Source organism: Ascidiella aspersa, chromosome 8, assembly GCF_963924565.1.
Source record: "Ascidiella aspersa chromosome 8, kaAscAspe10.2, whole genome shotgun sequence".
Lineage (NCBI taxonomy): Eukaryota > Metazoa > Chordata > Ascidiacea > Phlebobranchia > Ascidiidae > Ascidiella > Ascidiella aspersa.
Window position 1 is genome coordinate 14,776,652 of NC_139454.1, and position 26,347 is coordinate 14,802,998.

Genomic DNA, 26,347 nt, shown 5'->3' on the forward strand with positions numbered 1-26,347 from the left:
AGAGCATTCGGCTGTTTCACACATGATAAATGTTATATCGTGACACTTATTTCCGTAACAGATAAAAGTATTTCACCTGTGTGAACGCGTTATTGTTAAAGTTCCCGGCTGCCAATAAGGCTCCGGGTTATAAATCATTTCCGCTTTTCGGTGTTGCCTTTCCTCTTTTATGCAAACTTTCAATTTATATATGCGAAAGCTTATATCAATATAACCAGTCTTGTCTAGTCAATACAGTGAGTGGTTGTGCTTGCCGGCATTTGCCGGCTTGCCCATAATAGCCAACAAAAACTGTGTGGATTTGTATTCAGACTACAGCAATACTTATTGAAGCAATAGCGAGGTTGATTGGTCAAGGCAACTTAGTTTCATGAGACTTGCAATTAAACCCGCATGCTTCAATGTCAACACTTTACTGCCTCCTTAAATGTAATAAAACACGATTTTAAGTGCAAAAAAGATCTGAGGCCCGACAGATTAAACTTGTTCTAATATTTTAATAACACAATTCTTAGTTAGCATTTTGTGCGGCCCGCAGAGACCTTTCTGAGTTTGGTTTGGCCCGGTACTAGAAAAAGGTTGCCGAACCCTGCTTTAGAGCAACTGTAAATAAAAATTATTGAAAGGCTGCAATAAAAATTATTGAAAGTTCTCAATGTTGTATCCTGACATTCATCTTTTGAATCATAGTTACCAGTCTTTTGCAAAAATAACAAGCCAAGTCAATTTCAAGCAGGGAGTCGAACCGTTTGACTTTGCGGGTCAAGGATTTTTTCGGAATCTGGTTCAGTTCCGACTTGAGTTTCGATCAATTTAAAAGTTCCTGTTCGGATACAATATAAGTTGGGTTAAATATAAATATGTGGGTCAATAAATGTAGAGAATAATCTTTAAATTGTAAGTTACGTGCAGTAGGCTAATAAAAAAAGCAACTAATTAATAAAATATCTAAAAAATGGAAATTTAAAGTTTTATTTAATCAATACTTATATTTTGTCATAAAATTTCGAACATGGCATAACTTGACTCTGTAAAATACAAGTTGTGACGTCATGCTGGAATGAACCGCTTTTGTTTACAGATTCGGGTTCGGTTAAGGTTCATGTTCTTTCAAATTATTCGGTTCAGTTCCGGTTCAGCTCCTTAAAATCTTATAAAAAACAGTTCAGGTTCGGTTACGGTTCGGAAAAAAATGACCCAAAACCGGTTCATTATGTTCCGGTTCGGTTCCGGTTCGATTCCCTGCTCTATACCCAATTCAACTTGCGATTTGGTCACGTGATGCTTTCCCAACCTGCGATCAAGTCACGTGATGATTTCAACTCATTGTTCGAATTACTTTTGCCGCGTTTATCACCTTTAAAGCAACAAAAGGACGAAAGTAAGCCTTTTACACAGAAAAGCACGATTTTCAAGCATATGACAATGTTTTCACGTTGAATTTATTTAAGCCCAGAGAATACCGCAAATGTTGAATGTGTGTGCCCACTCCGAGGCAAATGCTAACAGAAGATATGTTGTCTTCAAACCCAGAAATTAAGGTACAGTTTTTTTTATGTTGGGTAAAACTATATTTAACGTTATTTTTGTTTAAAGGCCTTGCAGTGGTTTGATTCCTATGTAGCAGCAAGAAATACTTGGAATCAAAAAAAATTGTTTTTAAAGACATTAAGTACAAAAGAAAAGCTGGAAGCGTAAAAATCAGAGCAAATAGCCCATATCCATCCCCTGAATCTATTTATGCTCATTAAATTTTGCAAGAAAATTAATTTAATACTACCGCAACCCAAACGCTAACCCCAACCAAAACCCAAATCGCTCTGTTGGCGTGAAGATTTTGATACAACCTAGTTGCGCCCATTTTTATTAAATCAATTGCAAAACAATTGATTAACATATTACATATGAATAAAGAATGTATTTTGCCAATTTAGTAAGTACAATGTGCGACGTCCAAAATTTTAGGACTGTCACGCATAGGCTTACAAGTTAGCAAACCTAGGCTTTTGCCTTTGTCGTAGGTGACGTCATCGGGCACGATGAGTCAGAAATTCACAACTGTCCTCTAACTGCACAAACTGTGGTTTTCAGTGTTATATTATGGCGATGAAGGTGAAAGAACGGTGCACGAATTCGGCAACGGATAAACAAATACAGTTCGTATCCAAAGAGGGTTCATTCCAAATCATGACATAGAAAGGCGTTTACATCATACAGAACATGTTGGGGTTATACAGTAGAGGACACATTGATATTTCTGAAGTTCACAGTACCTAGGTGTTTAGCATTACGGTGTTGGTTTAATCGTCTTATTCAAATAGAATAACAACAAACAAAATGTTACCAAAACACTTTACATAACTAGATATATAAACAACTAAACTTAGCCGATTCCAACTGCCATACGAAGACTGCAACAGAAAGTGAACAAAGACTGCACTAAAAAGGGGTGCGAAAACAAAGCCGAAATACACAAAGGAATCATACCGTAACGCATGGTTGCACTTGACAGAGAAGCATAGAAAACTTATATAAATATTGTTATTTTGTTCGTAACACAATGCAACATTACACAATGAACTGTTCAGTTTGTAAGAGCAATAAGATGTTGGGATATAAAAGCACATCATGATGGCAGTCTCTTTGCAAGCTCAACAAAGCAAGCGAATATATGACTGAATTCTGTATTAAAGCAAATATTCTTAGCAACATATATTTTATATACTCTCGGATGAAAATGATGTAGGATTCTATCTGTTGCTAATTATTTTATTACATTTTACAGATAGGGACAGGGGTCGATATGATTAAAACATTTGATATTGTGTTCAGACCGCTCACCTCACGGGCCCCCTTATTGCAGATGAAAACCAAAATAATTGGATATCTTGTATATTACCTGTTGGCAAGTAAGTTAATTAAATTATAAACTTGCATTTGTATAGGTTACCTTGGCCAAACTTTAAATTTATAACATCACATGACACCATGGCACATAAAAGAGTTTCGTATTTACCTTGAAATAACAGCATTTATGTTTCAGAGGACATTATCGCCGAACCCTTAAAACAGCTGTGTCGAACCCCAAGGGTTCAATCAAACCCTAGTAAAAAACAACTGAGCTAGGCCATGGGAATACACATATTAACAACTTTTCACCTAAATATCAAAGCAGAATAAACATACATACATTAAAAATATTTCACCTAATTATCCCAGCAGAAACAGAAAGACTCTAATGTACACATGATGCCAATGCAAACTATTTTTGTGAAAACCAAGTCATTTTTGGAATCATCATTCGTCACTAATAAAGGAAATTGGAGCTTAAAATACTGCTCAGCTGTAAAAAATTCCAATTTTCAAAAATGCATTTCTTTGGCAGGCATGCCTAACCTTTTAACCACTGCGGGCCAATTTACAAGTGTTTTCGCGGGCCACAGTTGCTCTAAAGATAAATAAAAGCATTTTACTAGTCATTGTTACTTTCTAATTATAAAATATTTAACTTTTGTTAATAAATGAACACTGATTATCACAAGGCATTCTGGTAACCCTATTTTTAATCAAAAAAGGTTACATTTCGGAATCTAGATTGTCAGTGAGCAGATTACCATTGTTTACCATGCTGCTTGTGAGGGCACATACTCCTTCTTAAAATCAATTAGTTGTATTTGGTTGAATATGCTTTTAATAAACTTGTTGCAATGTAAATTAAGCATTTCCAATTAAAATTGTGTTGGGGCATGTGCGGCTTCATCAGAAAATGATTGGGTTAAAATGTTATCTTATACTCTTGTGATCAAATTTTTTTGAAGCCCAGTTCACAAAACTGGGCACGTAATCTGCAATGTTGTTGCTTCATCACAAGAATATGTGTGAAGGTTTTTTGGGCTGTGTCGCTTTTTTTATTCTTTCTTCTGTAGAGGAATGACGCATGTCTGTTTGTGCTTGTAATTATAGCGTGTTCGCCTGGTAAAGTGTTAAATATTTCACCTCGATACTCATTTCCTTTCCTGGCCGTTCTGGCAAATCAATTAATCCCCATCGCAGTCGCTCTTGTGCTATATAGTGTCACGCTACTGCTGGATAAAACACTACAGTCAACAGATGCCTGCCTTACTTGCGAGACGTGTTTGCGAACTATGCTGAATTATGTGAATGTACAATAAATCTGTAAGCAACCTGACAGTATGCTCCTTAAATCACAATGACAGTTTGTATTCGTTTAGATTTAGTGGAGTCAGATAGCACGGTGGTCATGTCTCACCTGTTGGAATATACACTTCAAATGATTTAAAATGACTAAAAAAATGTGGATTAGTTGTCCTCTTTATTGGAGTTTATTGTTTACAGTGAATAAATGACTAGAAAAGTCAGTAAGAAATGCAAAATGTGCAAACAATTAAGGTCATTAAATTCATTAACTGGAGTTTTTAAAGATCATGAACTTTTAAATAGCGTCCTTGATTTCGGTGCTTAATCTCTCCCAACAAAATTGAGGTTAAATAATTTGATAAAAATATATTAGGATTGCTATTCTGGATTTGTTATTCTTTTGAAAACCAAGTTCAAGAAATCCCCTGGGATTCTACTTTGAACATCCTTAGGGGGAACATGAATTGCAGTCAGTCAATTAACATTTTTTACACCAAAAGGACACCAATTAACATATTTTGACAAAAAATAGGTTGGTAAGCCTAAATTTATTTTAGGATTTTTTGCCTAAACAGCGAAAAACAATTGTGCATTAATATACAGAGCTTGTCCACATTTTTTCTCACAGTTTAGCAATATTTTTATGCAACTTTCTGCAAGCTTTAGTTGTATTTTGGATATTAACTTTATAAGCGGTTATCACAACATTATAAACTTATATTTAAAAATAAGTTAAATAGTGCTTAATAGTTTGTTAAATAATGATGGCCTTCCCGAAAACTTTAAAAAGGTTGTCAATAATTTAATAAATATTTAAAAAAAACTCTTTTGTTGCAGAATATTCCTGCTCTAAAAGGCTTCATGGAAAGAAAAAACAAAGCATGGAAAAACCTAAGCAGAGTACAAATACGATTTTGTAGTGAAAGGGTAAACAAGGGTGGGGGTCTGGTGAACTAAAATAAAAAAGTAATATACTGGAACAGAAAAAGGGCCATGTTAACAACCATCCTAGCAAATTAAAATATTTTTTTGATTGTAATCCAAACCTGCACCTTAAACCTATCTTTTAATGGAATTAAATTATTATTTTGCACTTGCCCATTAATACAAGTGCAATTCCCTCAAGCCCAAAAAAATCGGTTGTAACTGACATCCATAAACTTACCATTTCAAGTGATGTAGGATCAAACGGTTAATTGTAACAGCAGTAGCAAGATACAAAAATTATTAAAGTGTCATCAACCCTTGAAAAACTGAATTTGTGAAAAGTTGATAGGTGTGCCATTGAACTCACTATATTGTATTTTGTTTTAATTGCCTGCTAAAATTTTTTACATAGGCTTCATCGTGGCGGTATCTTTAAAGTACTGAACGACAAATTTGTTTTATGTTGGTTGCGATAGGAAGCTTGTGCTTTGGCATTGAGCGACCGAGCGTCACAGCGTGTTTAAGACTTAGGAATTGTTGCGTCACACGATGCAAAAAAAAATATATATATAAATAAAATACATCTATATCGGTCCAAAATTGGTCTTTTATGGCAGTGGTTCCCAACACGTTTTTAAGGCGACCCATTTAAAAAAATAATTTTGTATAATCTTGCGACACAAGCAAATACAAGATTGCGTTGCAAACAAACTGCTCTTCAAAAGCAGTTACTTTTTCCGAAAATAATATGTTTATTAAACCACTAATAAGATGGTTGTGCTCGCTTGCTCTCAGTGTTTTTGAAATCGAGGCGTTATTTTGCTTGAACATATAGAGTCACGCATGTCAGCTTTAACTTCCAGCCGGTTTCGTTAGTTTTCATATTAAGTCTATGATTACAAAACCCCATCGTCCACTATAATACTGTTTATCTTTTTACAGACGAATAGGTTATCGTCCACATTTCATATTACTAAGACTACTTTATCATAGTAATTTTGATTTCTAATAATTTTTTTACAATGTTCTCAGTGTGAAAATTTTTTTTTAAGCAATACTGAAGAATATCAGTGTAGTTTTTAGAATAGTTTCAATTTGTTTGATAATGTGGGTATTAAATCTTAATGGAACCAAAAATTAAACTGTTACTGGTAAAATTAAACTGGTATCAATTAAATTTTGCTGATTTTCTATTTTGTTGTATTCTCGTTTTGTAAGTTATCTTAAATGACATTTCTTTCTTTTTTCAGAGTTATACACATTAGATGTTTGTTGTTGCAAAGTTCTCACAATTAATGCGCTGTGATATCTTTATATCTAAAATCACTTCTTAGATTATCCTTAAACTTAATCTATATAGCATTACGATAAATAAATCAGTGTTATAGTTTCTATTTTCTTCTGTTCATAAATTCTCTTAAATTCACATTTCTTTTTTTAGAGTACACATCAGATGTTTGTTGCAAGTATCATCAATGACTTTAGGTAGTATAAAGGTTACATAAATTAATGAATTTAATTTTCATGTTATGTCTTCTATCAAACAAATTACTTAAGTAGCACTAGGATAATTAAATCAGTTTGAATTTGTTTTCATTTAAATACTTCACCATTCTCCATGAATTCTATGAGCAACCAAATATTAGACAGGTAGTACTAGGCTTAATAATTTGTTGATGTTTCTATTTCTTCTGTTCATAATATTTCTTAAGTTTACATTTCATTTTTCAGAGTACACATCAGATGTTTGTTGCAAGTATCATCAAAGACTTTAGGTAGTAGAAAGGTTACATAACTTAATGGATTTAATTTTCATGTTATGTCTTCAATCAAACAAATTACTTTAGTAGCACTACGATAATTAAATCAGTTTGAATTTGTTTTCATTTAATTACCTCACCATTCTCCATGAATTCTATGAGCAACCAAATATTAGACAGGTAGTACTAGGCTTAATATTTTGTTGTTGTTTCTATTTTCTTCTGTTCATAATTTTTCTTAACTTTACATTTCATTTTTTAGAGTACACATCAGATGTTTGTTGCAAGTATCAAAAATGACTTTATATAGTAAAAAGGTTACGTAAGTTAATGGATTTAATTTTCATTTTATGTCTTTAATCAAACAAATTACGTAAGTAGCACTAGGATAATTAAATCAGTTTGAATTTGTTTTCATTTATTACTTCACCATTCTCCATGAATTCTATGAGCAACCAAATATTAGACATGTAGTACTAGGCGTAATAATTTGTTGTTTCTATTTTATTCTGTTCATAATTTCTCTTAAATTCACATTTCTTTTTTTACAGTAGACATCAGATATTTGTTGCAAGATTTAATGTTTATTTTATGTCTTCTATCGAACAAATTACTTAAGTAGCTCTAGGATAATTAAATCAGTTTGAAGAAGAATTCTATGAGCAACCAAATATTAGACAGGAAGTACAAGTCTACCCCCTTTGTTGTTTTTTTAGGGTAAACACATCCTATGAATATCCATAAATTTAGTTGTAAAACCATTATCATTGAATATAATGGGGTGGGATTTCTTTAGATAAAGGGTACACAAAAGCAGTGGAATTATGTTTTTATTTTAAGCCTTCCGGTAGTCTCCGGTGTTACAAATAGGATTATTAAAATCAACACGAATTTGGTTACCTGAATGTTCTACCTTTGAGTTTCTGCAACCCAAAGTTAGACCAGTAGTACTAGGCCAAATACTTTGTTGATTTGGCCATTGTTTCTAATTGGTCATATTTTCTTAGTTTACTTCACATAACAGGTCTTGTTCCTATGTTTATTTTTAAAATTAATTATTTTGTTACTTAACTTGAACCAGGGAGTCGAACCGGAACCGAACCGGAACTTTATGAACCGGTTTTGGGTCAATTTTTTCCGAACCGTAACCGAACCTGAACCGTTTTTTTATAAGATTTAAGGAGCCGAACCGGAACTGAACCGAATAATTTGAAAGTACCTGAACCTTAACCGAACCCGAACCTGTAAACAAAAGCGGTTCGCTCCAGCATGACGTCACAACTTCTATTTTAGTCAAGTTCGCCATGTTCGAAATTTTATGAAAAAAATATGAACATTGAATAAAAAAATCGTTCATATTTTATTTTTTAGATATTTCAATATTGAGTTGACTGTTTTTTTAATAAGTCACGGAACTTAGATTAAATGAATTACAATTCAAAGATTATTCTCTACATTTATCGACCCACATTTTGAGATTTAGCGCAAATTATATTTTATCTGAACCGGTTTTGAAATAACGATTGTCGAACCGGAGCTGAACCGGAACTTTTAAATTACTCCGAACCGAAACCGAAAAATCCTTGAACCCGAACCGAATCTGAACCGGAAAAGTCAAACGGTTCGACTCCCTGACTTAAACGTCAGTTGAGGTTTCCTCTCTTGTGACATTATTTTTGAAACTTTAACATGGGGGCCAAAATTTGTTGAGAGTCCATGGAAGGGATTGCAGCTCATTGAAAGGTTAAACATTCAGTGATTTAATAGTGTGAGGTTAGGGCGCCACATCTTTATAGTTTTGCCTGAAAAGTAGAATTTTTTTAAAGATTGTTTTTTTAATTTTAGTGTAGTGGAAATGTTTTCATGTTGACCTTTTCCAAAATTTCTGTTATGTAGTATAAAACCAAACCATGCAAAAAATGTTACCACTTATAAAAGTCAATATTTCTTTATTTCATCATTAAAAAAAGGGCTCAATTTCATTAATACATAACAGGCCTGATAACACTCTAATGTGGGGTTTAAAAATTGGTATAAGACCCCCAAAATTCCTGCGTAGATAAGTGGATGTTGTTCTATATTCAAATAACGCCAAGGGAAATATTAGAGAGGTGTAACTGACTTTTATGAAAGCAGCCTTTTTTAATACTAGTTGTTTTATGACTTAACATTGCCTAGGGATGTTCAAAGTATTCTTGATTTTAAGACTCTTATATATATATGATTTTAAGAGTCTTATCCAAATTGATGTCAATCAAATCCAATTAATTTCTAATATCAAAGTGTTATGGGACGACTAACTCATGAAAAAGGCCAGGATTAGAGTTCTGGCATAGTTGCAGAAGAGGCTTTATTTTGAAAGGACTATTATTATTATTATCTTAGTTAATAGTATTATCAGACTTAACAATGAAACCGTGATACACCAATGAGCCAAAATCAATTTGTTTAGCTAGTCGTATTATTTTTTTCTGATGTGAATATTTATATTATACTAATGAAATTATTACTCAGTAAGTCAATTCGTATACCTTATGACACAATTTTATATCAATTTTTTTTACCCTGTTTAATCCTGAACATCCATTTATAAGTAAGTAAGGAAAATTGTGTGTCAATGTTATTACAGACGTTTTTCCTGCTGCCATTGATTCAAGACAAATGCAATGATAATGTCACAAAGACTATTGGTTCATTCAAAGAGATTATAATCATGACGTAGCCCATTGTTCTACTTTCGACAGCGTTACGCTCTAGTGCATAATAGTAAAACGTAAACAACTGGGCTTGACTTGCATGTTGGTTAAGTAAAATTTTGGAGCAACCAGCTTATATATATTAAGGTTCGACATTTCTGACAGGTTAAAAGTTATGTTTGAATTAAGTGTAAACTTTCATTTTCGAGTTTCGTGTGAACACACTTAAAAAAGCCTGCAGTGGTTCCCAACCTGGGGGTCGCAGAGCATTTCATAGGGGGTCGCGAAGCTATTGCTCATGCAACAACAAAAGTGAATGTAAGTAGGGCGAGGTACCGGTCCGCTAGTAGTATGTGCCTTATTGTGTGTCACTCATCCAGTATGCGTCCACTGTGATGTAATAAATATGACTGTAGGTCCTACAGTAACGTTTATTACATCACAGTGAACGCATACTGTGTAGGACTAAGCGTTCAGTCACTGTAAATTGAAACTCTATTAACAAAGTAGCCTAGTATATTAGACAACAGAGATCAGTCAAGACTCGAGATTGCTAAAAAATAGTTAAGGGAGCATCATCGTTCGATGAAGAAAAAACGAAAATACATTGAAGAGTACATTAACCTCGGCTTTACTTCTTTATTGACCAATGGTGTTGAGAAGCCACAGTGTGTTCTCTGCAACGTTGTTCTTAGCGCAGAATCATTGAAACCATCAAAATTGAAACGCCATTTGGAAACCAAGCACCCTTAAAAAGGATGCAGCATTCTTTAAGCGCCATGAAGCTGGTCTCAAGCGGCAACGGCTTGATGCTACTGGAAACTTTCATCAGGTAAATGTGGCTGTACTTCAGGCGTCCTATGAAGTCGCACTGGAAATTGCCAAAGGAAAGAAACCTCACACTATTGGGGAAACACTTGTGAAGCCATGCTTGTTAAAAACAGTAAAGCTGGTTCTCTGGGATGCAAGTGCGGCGAAAGTTAAACAAGTCTCTCTTTCTAACAATACCATCAAGAGACGCATATCGGATATGTCCAAAGATGTAACAGTGCAAGTGATACATGAGATCAAGGCTTCTCCGATGTTTTCAATTCAGGTAGACGAGACAACAGATGTAAGCTCATGTGCTCAGCTTCTCGTTTTTGTCAAGTATATCAATTCCGGTGACTTCAAAGAGGAATTTCTTTTCTGCAGTGAGCTGGAAACTACTACAAAAAGTGCAGATGTTATGAAGAAGATGACAACTTTTTTTGAATCTGCCCAACTTGATCGGACAAATGTTTGTGGAGTTTGTACCGATGGCGCCCCTTCTATGTTGGGATCGCAGTCTGGCTTTCAAACACAAGTTAAGGGGCTTGCACCTGAAGCAAAGGGAACGCACTGTTTCATCCATAGATATGCGCTTGCCAGCAAAACATTACCAGCTCAACTAAAAGATGTATTGAATTTCCGTGGTGAAAATCGTAAATTTTGGAGGTCTCAGCCCACGTCAGTTCAAAGAACTTTGCAAGGATATGAACTCAACACAGCTGTTCGTTGGCTCTCCAAAGGGAACGTTCTTAATCGCGTTTATGAGATGAAGGTTGAGATTCAGGCATTTTTAGAATTTAAAAATAAAAGGGAATTTTTGTCATACTTCAATGATGATAAGTGGATGAACTGCCTGGCTTACTTGGCGGACATATTTGAAAAATTAAACTGCCTAAATCTGAAACTTCAAGGGAAAGACACAAATATTATACAACTCAATGATAATGTCAAGGCATTTGTCTCAAAATTGAAAAACTGGCAGCGAAAAGTGCATATTGGGAACATTGCTATGTTGGACAGATTGTCCAGTGTTTCTTGCATCGAAGAAACGGGTGAAGAGTTCGAAGATTTAAAAAAATTGATTGTGGGCTGTGGCACACCTGCAGACCATGGAGTCCGAGTTCCAACGTTACTTTCCAGAACTCCAAGAACAAGAAGCTACACTTGTTCAAAATCCGTTTTCCGTTTCTTTGGATGCAAGTGGCATTCCTGATGAAATCCAAGATCAATATTTTGATCTTAAGAATGACTCATCTGCTCGAATTCGCTACCATGAAAAGTCACTCTCTCAATTTTGGTGTGAAATGTATGATTCATACCCACAAATTTCTAAGCTGGCTTTTCAAGTGTTACTGCCCTTTGCTACGACGTATCTATGCGAGAGTGGTTTTTCAGCTCTTCTACATATGAAAACGAAGGAAAGAAATAGAATGAATGTGGAAGACGACATGAGACTGGCTCTGTCTAGCACCCAACCTCGAATTTCACGGTTAGCTGCAGACCTACAAGGTCAACCATCGCATTGATTTGTCAATAAATGCAAGAAAAACATTTTTAGTGCTGCCTTTCTAATTATGCATTTAGGAAAGGATATAAGTGGGGGTCGCGGTATCTAAGAAAATTTTTAAAAGGGGTCACCAAGACAAAAAGGTTGGGAACCACTGCTGTAGGGCATACAATATCAGCTGACCATAAGTACTACCGGTATATAATATGGTAACACACTCGTTGGCGCGCCAACGTCGTCCAGTTAATGACTGCGGAAGCGTACAATGCGTTGCTGTAGAGTAGACCAGTGGTTCCAAACCGGGGTGCCGGAGAGGAATTTACATTTTTTTATTATTACTAGTAAGCCTTTTGGTACAACTTTTTGTGTTCGCTTATATAGTACAATAAACAAAATATTACAATATTGTTTAAAGTTATTTTTATTGCCTCAGTTTCGTTTATTTTAGCTTTACAGTAAAACACTTGAAGAAAATTAGAGTAGGGATCTTGTAATATATTCAATTATTCTTCAGTTTTGGTGTTAAGAAATATTAACATTACACATTTTGGTACCAGTTTAGTGTATAGGGTTTAGCAGTGTTGTAAACAAGTCATTTGAAAATGACTTAAGTCCCAGTCAAGTTATTTGTAAAATAACTTAAGTTCAAGTCAAGTCTTTTCGAATAAATAACAAGTCAAGTCCCAGTCCAAGTCATCCGTTGCCCAAGTCAAGTCCCAGTCAAGTCATAATTAGAGCAAGTCAACTTCAAGTCATGTCCTTGTCATAAAAATAAAACGTTAAACTATTAGAATTTTTAAACTCGCATGATTATGAACAATACCTGAAATAAAAAAATAAGGAAAACGGAACATATAGCAAGCAATTTTTTTTTGTGCAAAAATTTGGACAAATATAGCTCAATTTAAAAAATAAATACTTAAAGAAATGCTTTATTTCAACCCAAGTCATTTGTTCAAAAGACTTAAGTCAAGTCAAGTCATCCCATTGAACACAAAACGTTTTTAGGTTATCTTCAAATCGTTTTAATCTCGCACTCGTCTTGGTCTTATTTAGGTCTTCAGAATGTCTAAAATCGTAACGGTAATAAACGTGCGCTAAAACCCGACTAGTAGACGTACTAAAAAATCGCATTTAAATCGATTACAAAAACGTCTTTATGGCACCTTTTAATCGTCTAAAAGTCGTTTTCGTTTTGATCTTGTTTACGTCTATGTGAAATCGTAACGGTAAAACACGATCATAAAAATCGTTTAAAAAACGATTTCAGATATGATCTCTTTCGGGGGCTTTAAGACGTCCTTAGGCCATCTTCAATTCGTCCTAAACACATCCACTACTCGTCTAGGTCTTTTCGACCATAGACGTCTTTTTAAATTTAACTAACAATATCAGCGTATTCCTTGCTTTCACCGCAACATATTAAACTTGCAAACTACAAAACAAAATATGATAAGATCAAGCTACAGTTTTATTTACATATCAATGTTCACCGTGGCAATATTAAGCATGTTCTCTTTATAAAGGGCAACACAATGACGTGATCAATATTTCAGCATGCAGTTGACGAAGAGTTTGTAGAAACTGTAAAGATATAAAAAAATAAACATCTTATAAAACCACATTCCTTTTATTGAATATAAAATACTAATAGGATACAAAATTAAGAATTCACTAAACAAAAAATATAACCTACTTCTTTGAACTACATCAGGGAATAATGGTTGTCATAGGCAGGTTATGTGTACCCGATCCGTTAGAAATTAGTGCATTTCTAAGCAAAAAAGTCTACGACAATTAGGGCATCCAATGGCAGAAAAGTCTAGACTTTTAGACCTTGAGGTCCTGGCAATGCACTAATTTGAACCTTTAGGCAAACTCCCGGCATAGATAAATTGAAAATATTCGTTGAACATTCATAAAAGATTACAAAAATTGTGAGATGGCTTTAATAAAACTTGACCCACCCTAACCCAAATAATGTGCGTTAATGTAATAAAAATATAGTTTCTCGTCGATGGTACCATAGGATTGTTACGTCACAAATTTAGGTATTGGAGCCTAAAGCGTTTATGTAATTACTAGACGAAATACCCGGCGTTGCCCAGGTGAAATAGAATATTTACCGGTTATTCGTAAGATCTTAGTAAAAGACATAAATCATGGAAACATATTTTTTCAAATGTCATGTCGGTTAACTATAGCGCACAACACTTGGCTAAGCATGCAATACATCTTTTCAGTAACGAAAACCCGTTACGTTTGTCAATTGAGAATAACTCCCAAACGTAAAACTTTAGGTTGCAGCAGCAATTGCTTCGACTTGCTTGGTAGCGTCATATTTAAGCAAATACGTAATCCCGGTGCTAAACTGCGTCAAATGTGAGAAAAATCCTCATTAAAAAAAACAAATGCTTACTGTTAACTGCTGCAATAAAGCTTTTTTCGCGAACTCTGCTAAGTATTGCGTGGTTAATAAACACATTGTTAGAAGTCATTAGGCTTTGGCCTCAATCACTATCGCTATCAAACGGCTTTGAAATAAAAATTCAATTCTTCGTGAATTTGCGAACTCTACCTAAATTTTACGCGTAACAGGCATCAATAAGTTCCTAAACATAATAGTCTTGGTTGGAAACATTAAAATTTTACTTTACTAAGGAAATATACTTACTTTTATTTCCCCGCAGGTAATTGCGCTTGAAAAAAAGTTTTGCGCGGATACGTTAAACTTGGATTATCTTTTACTTAAACTCTGAGTAACACAAAAACTTCTAGATATACCTATATTAAATTAACTAATGCTGGGGTCTGGGATACGTGCTTAAACACAATCTTGGTAAGTGACAAATCACAGTTGTAACATTTTGTAAATCGCATTGAGTGTGACGTAACATTGTGATGCAAACCATTGTAAATTGAAATTAAGCTTTTACAACAGTCTTCCACCAGTGAGGTTTGAACACACCTTTGGTTCACGAAACCAGTTGTCTACCACTGAGCTAAAGCGGGGCAACGTCAAACTGCTCGAATTTCGTATTATAACCATCGCCAACTGGGCGAACATCTTGCCACACACTTACATCTCACAAACTTTCTCTTTTATTATGTAGATTAATTCAATGCACATTATTTGCAGGGTTGCCAGTTAGGATTTTTTAAAGCCAAATTTGAAAATTTAGGCTTTTTTTGAACCTCTTTGGATTTTATTTTTTCAAAAAAAAATCCAAATGAAATTTGGCTTTTTCAGGCTTTTTTCGTTTTGCTCAGAAATGTCATGAGTGTTATGTTAAGAAGATATCAAACTAACGCAAAAAGAAAAAAAATTTACAAAAAGAGAAAAAATTGTCAAGAAAAATTTACAAAAAAAGAAAAAAATTTGCCACAGAAAGAGAAATTCAATGTTTCAACACGACCATTTATTGCATTTTTTATTTATTTAAGGAAAAACATAGGCTTGTGTTTGTTGTAGATTTGGCTTTTTTTGGCCTTTTTATGGAGTAATTTTGGCTTTTTTTATTTTTTCTATCTGGCAACCCTGATTATTTGGGTTAGGGTGCTGGTTAGCGTTTGGGTTTAGGTAGGTCAAGTATTATTAAACTTAATCTTTTGAAGCACATTGATAAGTCAAATTAGTGCATTGTCCGAGACCTCAACGTCTAAATGTCGGTTTTTTGATCCTTTGGATGCTGCTTAGAAATGCACTAATTTCTAAAGGATCGGGTGTTATGTGGGACTTTTTTTTCACCGAATCTTAAAAAACCTGTGTACAGCTCAAATTAGGAATAATTTTTTATAAATAAACATTTCTCTATAAAATTAAGATGTCCTACACAAAAATCATAAATATAAAAAACGTTCTGAACTAAATTAATAACTCCTATCTATGACAAATATTATTTAACAAAACTAATTGTTGCAACAAAATCATTGATCCCTACTTTTCTTAATTCAATATTCAAAAACCACATGAGTTACTTCCGACTGCCTTGTATATACACAGCCAAAAATGTACAAAAGTCCTGTAAAAGGAATCCGATGAATTATTGTTTTTAGAACATTTGGTTAGGTGTACCACCGATGATTTGTTAATTGGTGTGCTTCAAGGGTGGAATATTAACACAAATTTTAAATCGAAATTTTGCTATTTTAAATAAGGCAAACTCAGGTATTTAGTTACAAGGTGAATATATACTGAAAATAACAGAAAAAGAATGATTATATGTCATATTTCATTCACATCCTGATTATAAACAACTTGTTTATTTTAAACATTCACTGTTATTTTTACTGGGCTGCTTTAAAAAAGACATAAACTTAGGATAGCGTGCGGTGCGCTTAGGCAAGGTGCATTTAAATTTGCTCACCTTATGCCTTTATGGACTCAGATAAATCTCACAATCAATTAGCACCGGCTTTTACTTTGCATGATGCTTAACAAAACCATACGATTTGATCAAATTCCAAAAATTGTTCATTTCACTGTACCTTTAACCACATCAAACCAGGAACAACAGAATGTCATATATCAAAAAAACTCAAATAAAAAACAGGATCAACAAATGTATTATCATACGCATTGACAACAAACCAACAGTTCTGTTAATCACGGAAGACAATAAAATCAATACCTCAATAATTTCACTAATGCAAAACTTAAAAAAAGGAAATACCTGCAAAACTAAAATAGGATATATATACCATAATTACCCACTTTTGAAAAACAGCTAGCATTATGTCAATACAAATTCAAAAAAACAGTCACAAATTCCATAAATATACATCCAAGAAGGTTCACCAGTAAAGTCATTCTATTTTCATACAAACTTGAATGTTTAAATAAAACAACACACAAATCACTGTATATATTACAAGCCAGCAGACCTTATAACATACCAGATCCAATACATTAAAAAGTGTTAATAACACCTATTTTGACCTAGCTTTATAATATATGTGTATTACTAAATTCAGAATTCTCTGATTGCCTTGAAGAAGCCCAAATTGTACGCAGTCCACAAATCACTAAACTTCTGACCGCAAGCAACTAAAGACCCATGAACATTTATGGCGACTTGGCGACTATGTCGGCTGAAGAATCAGCCAAAAAAACAAAGGAATCGATACCAAAAATTTTAATCTAAAGAAATAAAAAAATTAAAACTTTTTTTTAAATACTCAATTTCAATCATTGAATTGTTGTGTGTTTGCAGTTTACTTGGTTTTGACCAGTTCTCCTATATTGAAATAAAAAGCCATCACAATATAAATAGACATGATGCTACTCGCATGGGCATATTGAGTATGTACCAGGCTATCCATCTCCACCTTTAGCCTAAACCTAAACTATATTTTTGGCTCTTTTAATTATGGTATGTTAACTCAAAAAATGTTTGCTCCATGCAGAAGCTTTGGCCTATTTTTGTTATGTTTGTGTCTCTGTGTAAAGCAAATTTATTCAGCACAAAGCACCATGCATACTATGGCATGTTGCACTGTGTGATACATAACCTCGACGAACAATTTCTGTTGACTTGGACTATCAATATCGTTATTTCTAGCAATAGAAGTTGAAAATTTCTCCCAAATTAATTAAAGACTTTTTTTTGCGCTTTTCACTGCACACAAGTTCGCCAAAAACAGCTGATTGATGTAACAGCGTCAAAGTAAGAAAAGCGTTATTTTGTGCCATCAATGCAACTATTAGTTCATTTTTTCCTAGTTTTGTTTATTGCCTAAACATGACAATAAATTTAGAAAGAATCTGAAAGCCTGCACTTGTATATCACTATCAGTAACATCTGTAACTAGGATTTTTGAAGTAATTAACAACCAATTACAACAAAACTATATTCAAGCAACAACATGGTCACTCCAGTCCACTTCACATGTTACAATTGAACTGCAAGTAAATCTACTACAACATAAAGAATGGTGATACTGTTATTTGCCACCTATTGTGACAAAAAACAGTTGACAACAAAATACAACTGTATGAACTAACTACAACTGATCATTAGTTTCAAGCAAACAAACTATTCAGAAAATACTCAAAAACACACTTTATTTCAAATGAAGGAAATATGAGCTCAAAAAATTGGAATCCAGGATAAAAAAACAACTAATTAAGCTAAATATTTTAGGTTTGATATAGACAACTATCATGGCTTCCACAAACAAAAAGTATTAGAACAACGTATATATAGGGAATTGGTTTAATAGCTAAAATTAGATTTTACTTAGACAACTATGAGCTACATCTTCAATTCACATCCACATTCAGTATTGTGTTTTGCGGACATACGCAGCACTCCAAAATCTAGAATACTCCCATGTACAATAAATGTATTTTGAGATTTTTTTCACTTTTGAGAAACAACTTGAAATAGTTTTATCGACAAAAAAGGTTAAAGAACCACTGAGATCATTCATTTTGATGCTTTATTGAACGTCACAGGCTAGTATTTATTTTTATGCAACATCTTCTTATGTTCATATTTTTGTTTATTTTGTATGAAGCAATGTGCTCTAATTTTTGCATTTTGACTTTGTGTTGTGAGCTAACTAATTTTTTTTAATTACATGGTAAAAAAATATCAAATCCCATATAAATGTAGGTATCATTTTGAACGTTGTGAATAGCCCTTTATTGATTTTTAACATGACTACTTCTGTATGGGCTTTGATATTCTAAAGCAGTGCTTTTCAACCTTTTTGCTGGAGTGGAACCCTATGGAAACATTTCACTCGCTCGAGGAACCCCAGTACAATAATTCCACTGGCTCGAGGAACCTCTGTAATAAACACACCTCAATTAGCTAAACAATTTAGAAATTGCGGAACCCTGGTTGAAAACCACTGTTCTAAAGTATGTCCTACTACAACCTCCAACCATTATGCTTCTAAATTTATTTTGTTTTTAATTGTTAAAATGGAGTTACTACTAAAGGTATTTAATGTAGAATATCGGATACCAACTAAATTTGCTGGTTATATCAGGCAAATCTAAATTTTATGTGAGTGGCCAGTTTCCAATAAGGTTCATGTTAGTGACAAAACAAATTTAGTGCTTGCTATAAATATTGACATGGACTGCGGCGTTAGCGTTTTTTGAGGAAGGCAACCAGTTCCTGACCTATTTTAAAAAGTTTTATTCAAAGGTTAGTGGGGCTAACATTTCATACCACATGTAGAGTGGCCAGTTTCCAATAAGGTTCATGTTAGTGACAAAACAAATTTAGTGCTTGCTATAAATATTGACATGGACTGCGGCGTTAGCGTTTTTTGAGGAAGGCAACCAGTTCCTGACCTATTTTAAAAAGTTTTATTCAAAGGTTAGTGGGGCTAACACTTCATACCACATGTAGCGATTTTGCAATTTCCTCAAAAGGCGTGAAGTTGCCAAAGTAACATTACATCATAAAACACTCAAAAGTATGGTATGCGGTTGGTAACCCAAGGTCATCATTAGGCCAATATTCAGCTTATTTGACTTCCAAATTAACTTGCAAATTTGTAGTAAAGTACAGCTATAACAGCGGTTCTCAACCTTTTAGTACACGGACCGATAAAGTTTAAAAATAAATTTTGCAGACTGGTGAACCTTCAAAATTTAAAATCAGCCCAAAATTTAATTACGCAACAGTGGGCAACTAAAACCCTTCTTAGCTTTCACATACAACTGGTATTAAAGTTTGAGACTTAAACAGGTTGCACGTTGCAGCCTACTTTTAAAAAAGTGAAGCAAAACACTTGCAGCATTGTGGCGTACAATGAAGTCCAAAGTAGACCATTAAGTCATATGTTAAGTCGTCAGAATGCTGCAAATTATGTAGCTGGCGGAGTTCTCTAAATTTGATGGATAAGCCTTCAACATCTTACATTTTGTAATTGAAATATAAATTTGCAATATATTTGGCGGACCGTGAAATTTACTTACATTTAAGCAACGCTCCATAAAGTGTCATACTATACAAAGTTAAAATCTAGTTTAATTCTTTAGCTCAGCAATTTTGGATGTGGAATTCAAGTAGTTTTAGGTGGGTTAGGTACTCTTTACTAAGCCATAATGATTTAGTTTGGCTAAATAGAAGCCATGTAAAATCGCTGTGAACACGTCTTGTATCAAAAACGTTTTATTTATGTTTATAACTGGAAATCACGTCTTCGGCTTTAAGTTGACAACTTAAAAACGTCTTGAGACGTTTTTTTAAATACAAAACTAATTGTACTTGTTTTACGTTTTAGAACGACATCTACAAATTGTTTATTAGTCGAATTTTTTAAAACGTTATTTTGAAATCCTATAAAAAACGTACAACTACAAACCAGTTAAAGAGTCTTTTTAACGTAAAAAATAAGTTTACTAAACGGTCAAAGACAGTTTCTTTAAAACGTCTGAATAAAAACGTCAACAAAACATATGCTTGTAGACAAAATATAACTGTCTTCACTTATCGTTCGAAATGCGTTGTATAAACGTTATAAACTCGACCTATGTAAAACGTTTAATTTAAAACTACTTTAAAGCGTTGTTTTGCAAACATAAAATATGTGTTTAAAAATTTTGCCAAAAAAATTTTTCTTAAACGATGTAATCTCCTATTCTTAAAAACGTTTTAGAAAACAGAGGACAAAAACGAAATTTCGAACGAAATAAAAATGTTTACGATTTGTGTTTAAACCGTTGTTTGAACGCTAAAAACTCTACCTTTTAAAGCATTTACATTTAATACCACCAGAAAACGGGCACGTGGAAATGTCCCTCAAACTTATGGCTACCATTTTTTCAGCAACTAAAGAGGTCATTTTAACAAAACGAAAAGTAGAATTGTTACGTTTGAGTTTGATGATGTTGTACATTTCCTTGGTAGATGCAGGCAAAAGTTACAAAAACAAAGCAAAGCAAAAGTTACAAAAACAGACACAAAATCAACGAAATTTTATTTTTTGATTCAGTCCGTGAATACTTCACAATCAGGAATGATCATCTTTCTACGAGATCGTGAAATATTGAAATTATATACGACCGTCAAGATGCTCGAAACTGACCCAACTAATAGGCTGTCTCTTTCTTTGCACCATTGTGGCTAAATCAAGAAAAAATATGTTCAACATTTGCATTTAGGCCATAACGCACCCTTAAAATGAAGTTTTTGTAACTCAAACAACATAACGGCGTTTTTGCGTTTTACGCGAATCAATAACCTCGTTGTAGCTTTTGTATTAATAACAACACCTCTTCAAGCTTAAACTTTACAAAAAAAAATAACTTTATCGTGACTTTAGGTTACTTCTTTAACTTCTTTAAGACGCCACGTTGAGATGTAACTTATTGACGTCATGTCATGACGTAACTTTAGAACGTCACTATTAATAATGCTTTACTTAAAACTGCTAAAATATTGTTTTGTGAATTAAAATATGTGTTTAGGGACTTCGCTAAAGAACGTTGTTTCAATATTCTACATCAATAAATCGTTTAATTGTAAACCAATAAAATAGGTATAACTGTGAACTATTTGATTTGCGTTTGGGAAATGCCTTTTAACGTTGTTAATCAATTTCTTTAAACTGTTAATTGAAAAGTTTTTTTTAGGCCTGAGCATTTTATGAATGTTGTAAAAGCTAACCGCTGAATATCATTTTTATTAAAAAACAATGGGATGGTTTCCACCACTAGAGGCGGTGCGTGAGTCAGATGAACAGTTGCGAGCGCCTATCTTTTACAATGGTTATCCGTGGTTTTCAATTACGTGTTTTCGCGTTTTGTTTTTGTAGAATCTATTGTGAAGCTAATTATTCGTTTTAAGTTAACTTTAATTAATCTCTATAATCACTTTTTATTCGCAATTTCTTCAAATACTGGTAGCGAGAAGTTGTTAAACATGTACTGTTACAACTTTAATTTTGTACTTAAAATAGGGTTTCGGTTAATACCAGGAAGCATTTGCGTCAACTTTAAATTATAAATAAAATGTAATTAGATTACTTAAGGTCAGCTAGTTCCAAACAAAGCTGAAATAAGCATTTTCACGAGGGAATATTGTAGTTATTTGTGGTACTGCTGTTTTTTAACCTATAACTTTGCATTTTGCAAGTTGTTTCATTCACACTTTTAACAGACATTTTTAATTCAAAAACATATCTTCTGTATAGTATTCTAAAGGACATTGTATTGCTTGCGCATTAACTTAAAAAAAATTTCACCAGATCTTTCTTTTGTACTCAACATTAATTTAACACCTTTTAATACAAGATACCTCACATCTTAGGAAAATATTCGAGTGATCCACATCCTTTTAAAACAACTAACTATTTTATACTGTTATACTGTTTTGAAATAGGTGGAATTTTCTAAATTCTACCTTATTATAACCTTTCTTACAAGTGACCCCATGTGGTTTTCCAACAGTTGAATAAATATAGCCTGGAGCCCTAGAGCAGACACTATCATGGAAGCTTGTGCATTTGGCTGAAAAATCAGGCACTTGCTGAATTCCAAAGAATATTTTGGCTACAGAACTGAAATCTTACATCTTGACAAAGAAACCGTATATTTGTGGAAGAACGCCAGGACAATAAAATAAGTTTGTCAGTTTCCAATGTTACAAACAAGTCACAACTACAATGAATCTTATCATTCTTCAAATAGTAGTCAAATCTCTAGAATAATATTGTACTGATTTTAATATGAAATTTAGTAGAATGTTTTTTACTTGTGGTTTTGCAAGCATCAATTTAATTCGCAGCGTTTAGATCAACTGTAAAATTTTGTTTCATTTCGTATCATACAAAAAATAAATGCATATTATGAAGTTTAATAAAGCAAGCAAAACTGTTGACTTTTTGTTAGGTGTGGACATCAAGAACATGATTAAAAGTGCTTTTTCAATGTAGGCTTGTTTACATCTACCTCGTAGAAATTATATTTCCAGATTTGTCTGTTTTGATTTCAAACCTATAAAAAAGGTATAAATAATTTTTATAAGATAATGATCATTATTTATTTCAACTAAATCATATACTGTTAAAGAATCCCATAACTTAATAAAAAATGCATATAACAAATTAATTTAATCAGCGAGCACTAGAGGTAGAAAATAAACTTTTACCTGTTAGATCACTTGGAAAGTAGCATCTGCTTAAATTGTATTCCAGTACCAGTTTCTTTAGTTCCATAAATTGTTAACCCAGGGAGAGAATGCATAGCAGGTTTAATATTACCAAACAAGTATTTTCTAGAAGTTTACACAAAATTCTCACTAACTTCAGAAAATTATAAACAATATTATTAGTAAAAATTGACCAATATATCTAACTTTATTATGGTAAACCCTTTCACTTGGTAAATGCATGTTAGTTTAATGCACTTTCTGGATCAATAACTAGAAGCTTACCCCAAAACATACCACAGCCACCTTGCCAAACAAATTTCTCGTGAAAGATTTTCTGAGTGTGACAACAAGCTAAAATTGTGAACTAACTTAAATAACAATCCAGTCTTTGATTCAGGGAATGGAAAAAGCGTAGATTACAACAACTTATTGCCAGGACAGTTTGATGACTGGAAAAAGCAATACTCACATACTTGTCTTTGCGATAAAAATAAAAAGATGGTCTGACAGTGACTACAGGAATAAACTTATCAGTTAAACCGGTCAAAATGTCGCAAACGGCCCTAATAACTGAATTATCGACCAAAGAGTGCCAGTCTCAGTCCTATCGCCATTGTAAAAAAATGCGACTTATCTGAGTCGGTCCGCGCGACCCCTAGTGGTGGAAACTATCCCATTATTTGCAAACTTAAAGTTGATGCTGAAGGAAAATGTTCAGGAATAATTACACAAAGTTACGCATTATCATGACGTCATGGGACAAGAAACCTTAGGAAACTTTCTGTACAGGGGTTAACCCTGAAATAAAGTAACTAATTAACAGTTTAAATTTATTTAAGAAGACTGCAAAGAGATTTTCGCTTATGTGGTTTAATTGGAAACCCTGACGATAAATGTCAAATCATCTTTGTTAATGCTATTGGATCAATCAATGTTAATTGTTGCCTATTCCTAAATATGATTTTTGCAAACAGTTAATAGTGCAATTGCTCAACATTTTTCTGGCTGCAAAAAAACGGGTAAAAAGCTCGCGCGATGTCAGAAAAATACAGCCCTTAAACGTTACACAATTTAAGGCAGTGGTTCTTAACATGGCTTGCGGCACCTCTACACGATTTTTTTATAGGTAACTCACTAGAATGTCACATAAACGTAACTGAAAGAACACACACCAACTCTACACAAAGTATAGGAAGTTTTAATTGGGTTTATTTGGCTCTAATCCTACACAAATAGTTGTAAAAGTTGAGCAAAAATCAGAATCTCAACGATTCTCAAATATCTCTCGGCACCCTTGAGCATGAGAAATGGCACCTCGGATGAGAACCAATGCTTAAACAGTGCTACTTACGATGCACTAAAGCGCTATTTAAAAAAAATGCACCAAATTAATAATGCAGCTGTGATAAAACATTTTTTTGAAACAGTGGTTGACTTTTTTGTTTGTCGCGGCCCGTGTTGTTCTTGTGATTTTTATCAATGATTAGCAACTAACTAATTCGTAAAATAATGCGTGTTTTGTGACAAATTTATTACACAGTGCTATCCCTGCAGATAAGCAATAACATTGTTAGTTTCTATTATAGAAGAAGTTAAGGCAAAAGATTCAACTTTTTACCCGCTAATATGTGGAAACTTGGATATAGCGCCGCCGTTCTCGAATTGCGAAATACTGGCAAGCGACCAAGGCATCACGTTGGTTTTGCTGTCACAACTTTTCGCGCCGAAACAGTTTTCCGAAAAATTAAATTCGGATATGCAAGACGGCTTTGCTTAAGCGTTAATTGTTAAAAACGTATTGACCACTTTAAACAGTATAAAATAGTTTTATTATTTTGGCCTACATTCACTTATTAAATATTCCTAAAATAACAACAAACACAGCTATGGTTAGTTTTGCATGTAATACGTCTTTGCGTTTTCAACTCAAGTTATTGATATTAATAAATGTTGCACAATGAATATGTTTTATGTTGTTATTTAAACTTTTAAAAAGCGTACCTGTTGTATTTGTTATGATGAGTAATAAATCATTTAGTTAAATTTTCATGCGTGTTTTGTGGCATATTTATTAGCCTACACAGTGCTTCTATCTCTGCAGATAAGCAATAGCATTGTTAGCTTCTATCCATAGAAGAAACTAAGTTAAGGCAAGATATTCAACTTTTTACTCGCTAATATGTGGAAACCCGGGTATAGCGCCGGCGTTCTCTAATTGCGAAATACTGGCAAGCGACCAAGCCACGTTGGTTTTGCTGTTACAGCTTTTCGCGCCGAAACTGTTTTTTGCGTGTTGAAACTCAATTCAGAAATGCTAGACGAGCGCTTTGCTTGAGCGATCAGTGCTTGTGGAAACGTTGCATGAAATGGTAAGGATGTGTTCTTATGCCTAATTATAATACTTTTGCATTAAGAAATGTTTTTGCCTATTGTCGTGTTTGTTTTTGAAGTAAAACTGTAAATTGCATGGCTTTTGGCTTATGCCTTAGGATAACGTAAAGCACGTAAATTTAAGTAACACGATAATTGTTTCTTTTCCTTGCTTTCCAACATTGTCATTCAGCAATTTTTTTTCAATTAAAGGCAGATCGGCGATCTTGGGCCAGATTAACTGTAAAGATTAGAGATCACGAACCGGATTTAAAACTTTATTTACCTTATTTAACTTAATTATTATAAAACGATCGAAGGAGATTTCTAATAAATAGTTATCCAAATTTGTTCGCTTTATGAAATTTTCGTTTATACAATGCAATAATGCACCACTAATAGTGGTCATGATTAGGTTGGCCAGTAGCCCTGGTCTGGGTTGGAAAGTAGGGCCTGCGCGGGATATTTATCCCCCTTGCAGTTTCCCGTCGTGCATTTCATGTAAATTAAATATAAAAAAATGCGGTCAGTCGCGAAACGGTTTTTAGTATAGCACTCCATTTTGAGCCATGCAAATTTTCCAAATAACGTTATTCCAGCCAGCCGCGCTAATTTGGGCCGAAGCCGCGCAATTTCAAGCAGCAAAATCGCCTCCCCCGCGCAAAATCCAAAGTGCCTAATCTGGGCCCTATCGTTGGGATGAGTTTATGTGCGCCCTATTCGTTAAACACTGACGTGCTTTAATAAAGTTGCCTGGGCATATTTAACGACGTTTTAAATAACACTAAAAGCGCCTCTAGAGTCTTTGCATGACAGTGCTGCAATTATGCGTGTGATATTGTTATAGTCGGCTTCCATGTAAAACCAAAATGGAAGGTTTGCGCTTTTAAGTCTTAGTGCCATAGCCACGCATTTCGTGAAAAGTTGCTGTGAAATGCATCCAGCCGCTGAAAGTACATCGAGGTTATATTCCGATTTAAGCTAAATCGGACAAAATTCCTT

General features: G+C 33.8%; 1 pseudogene; it reads left to right on the top strand.

Annotated features, from left to right (window-relative positions):
* The first annotated feature begins 10,126 nt into the window (after positions 1-10,126).
* Positions 10,127-26,347, top strand: part of LOC146136268 (protein FAM200C-like) — a 40,287-nt pseudogene continuing 24,066 nt past the window's right edge.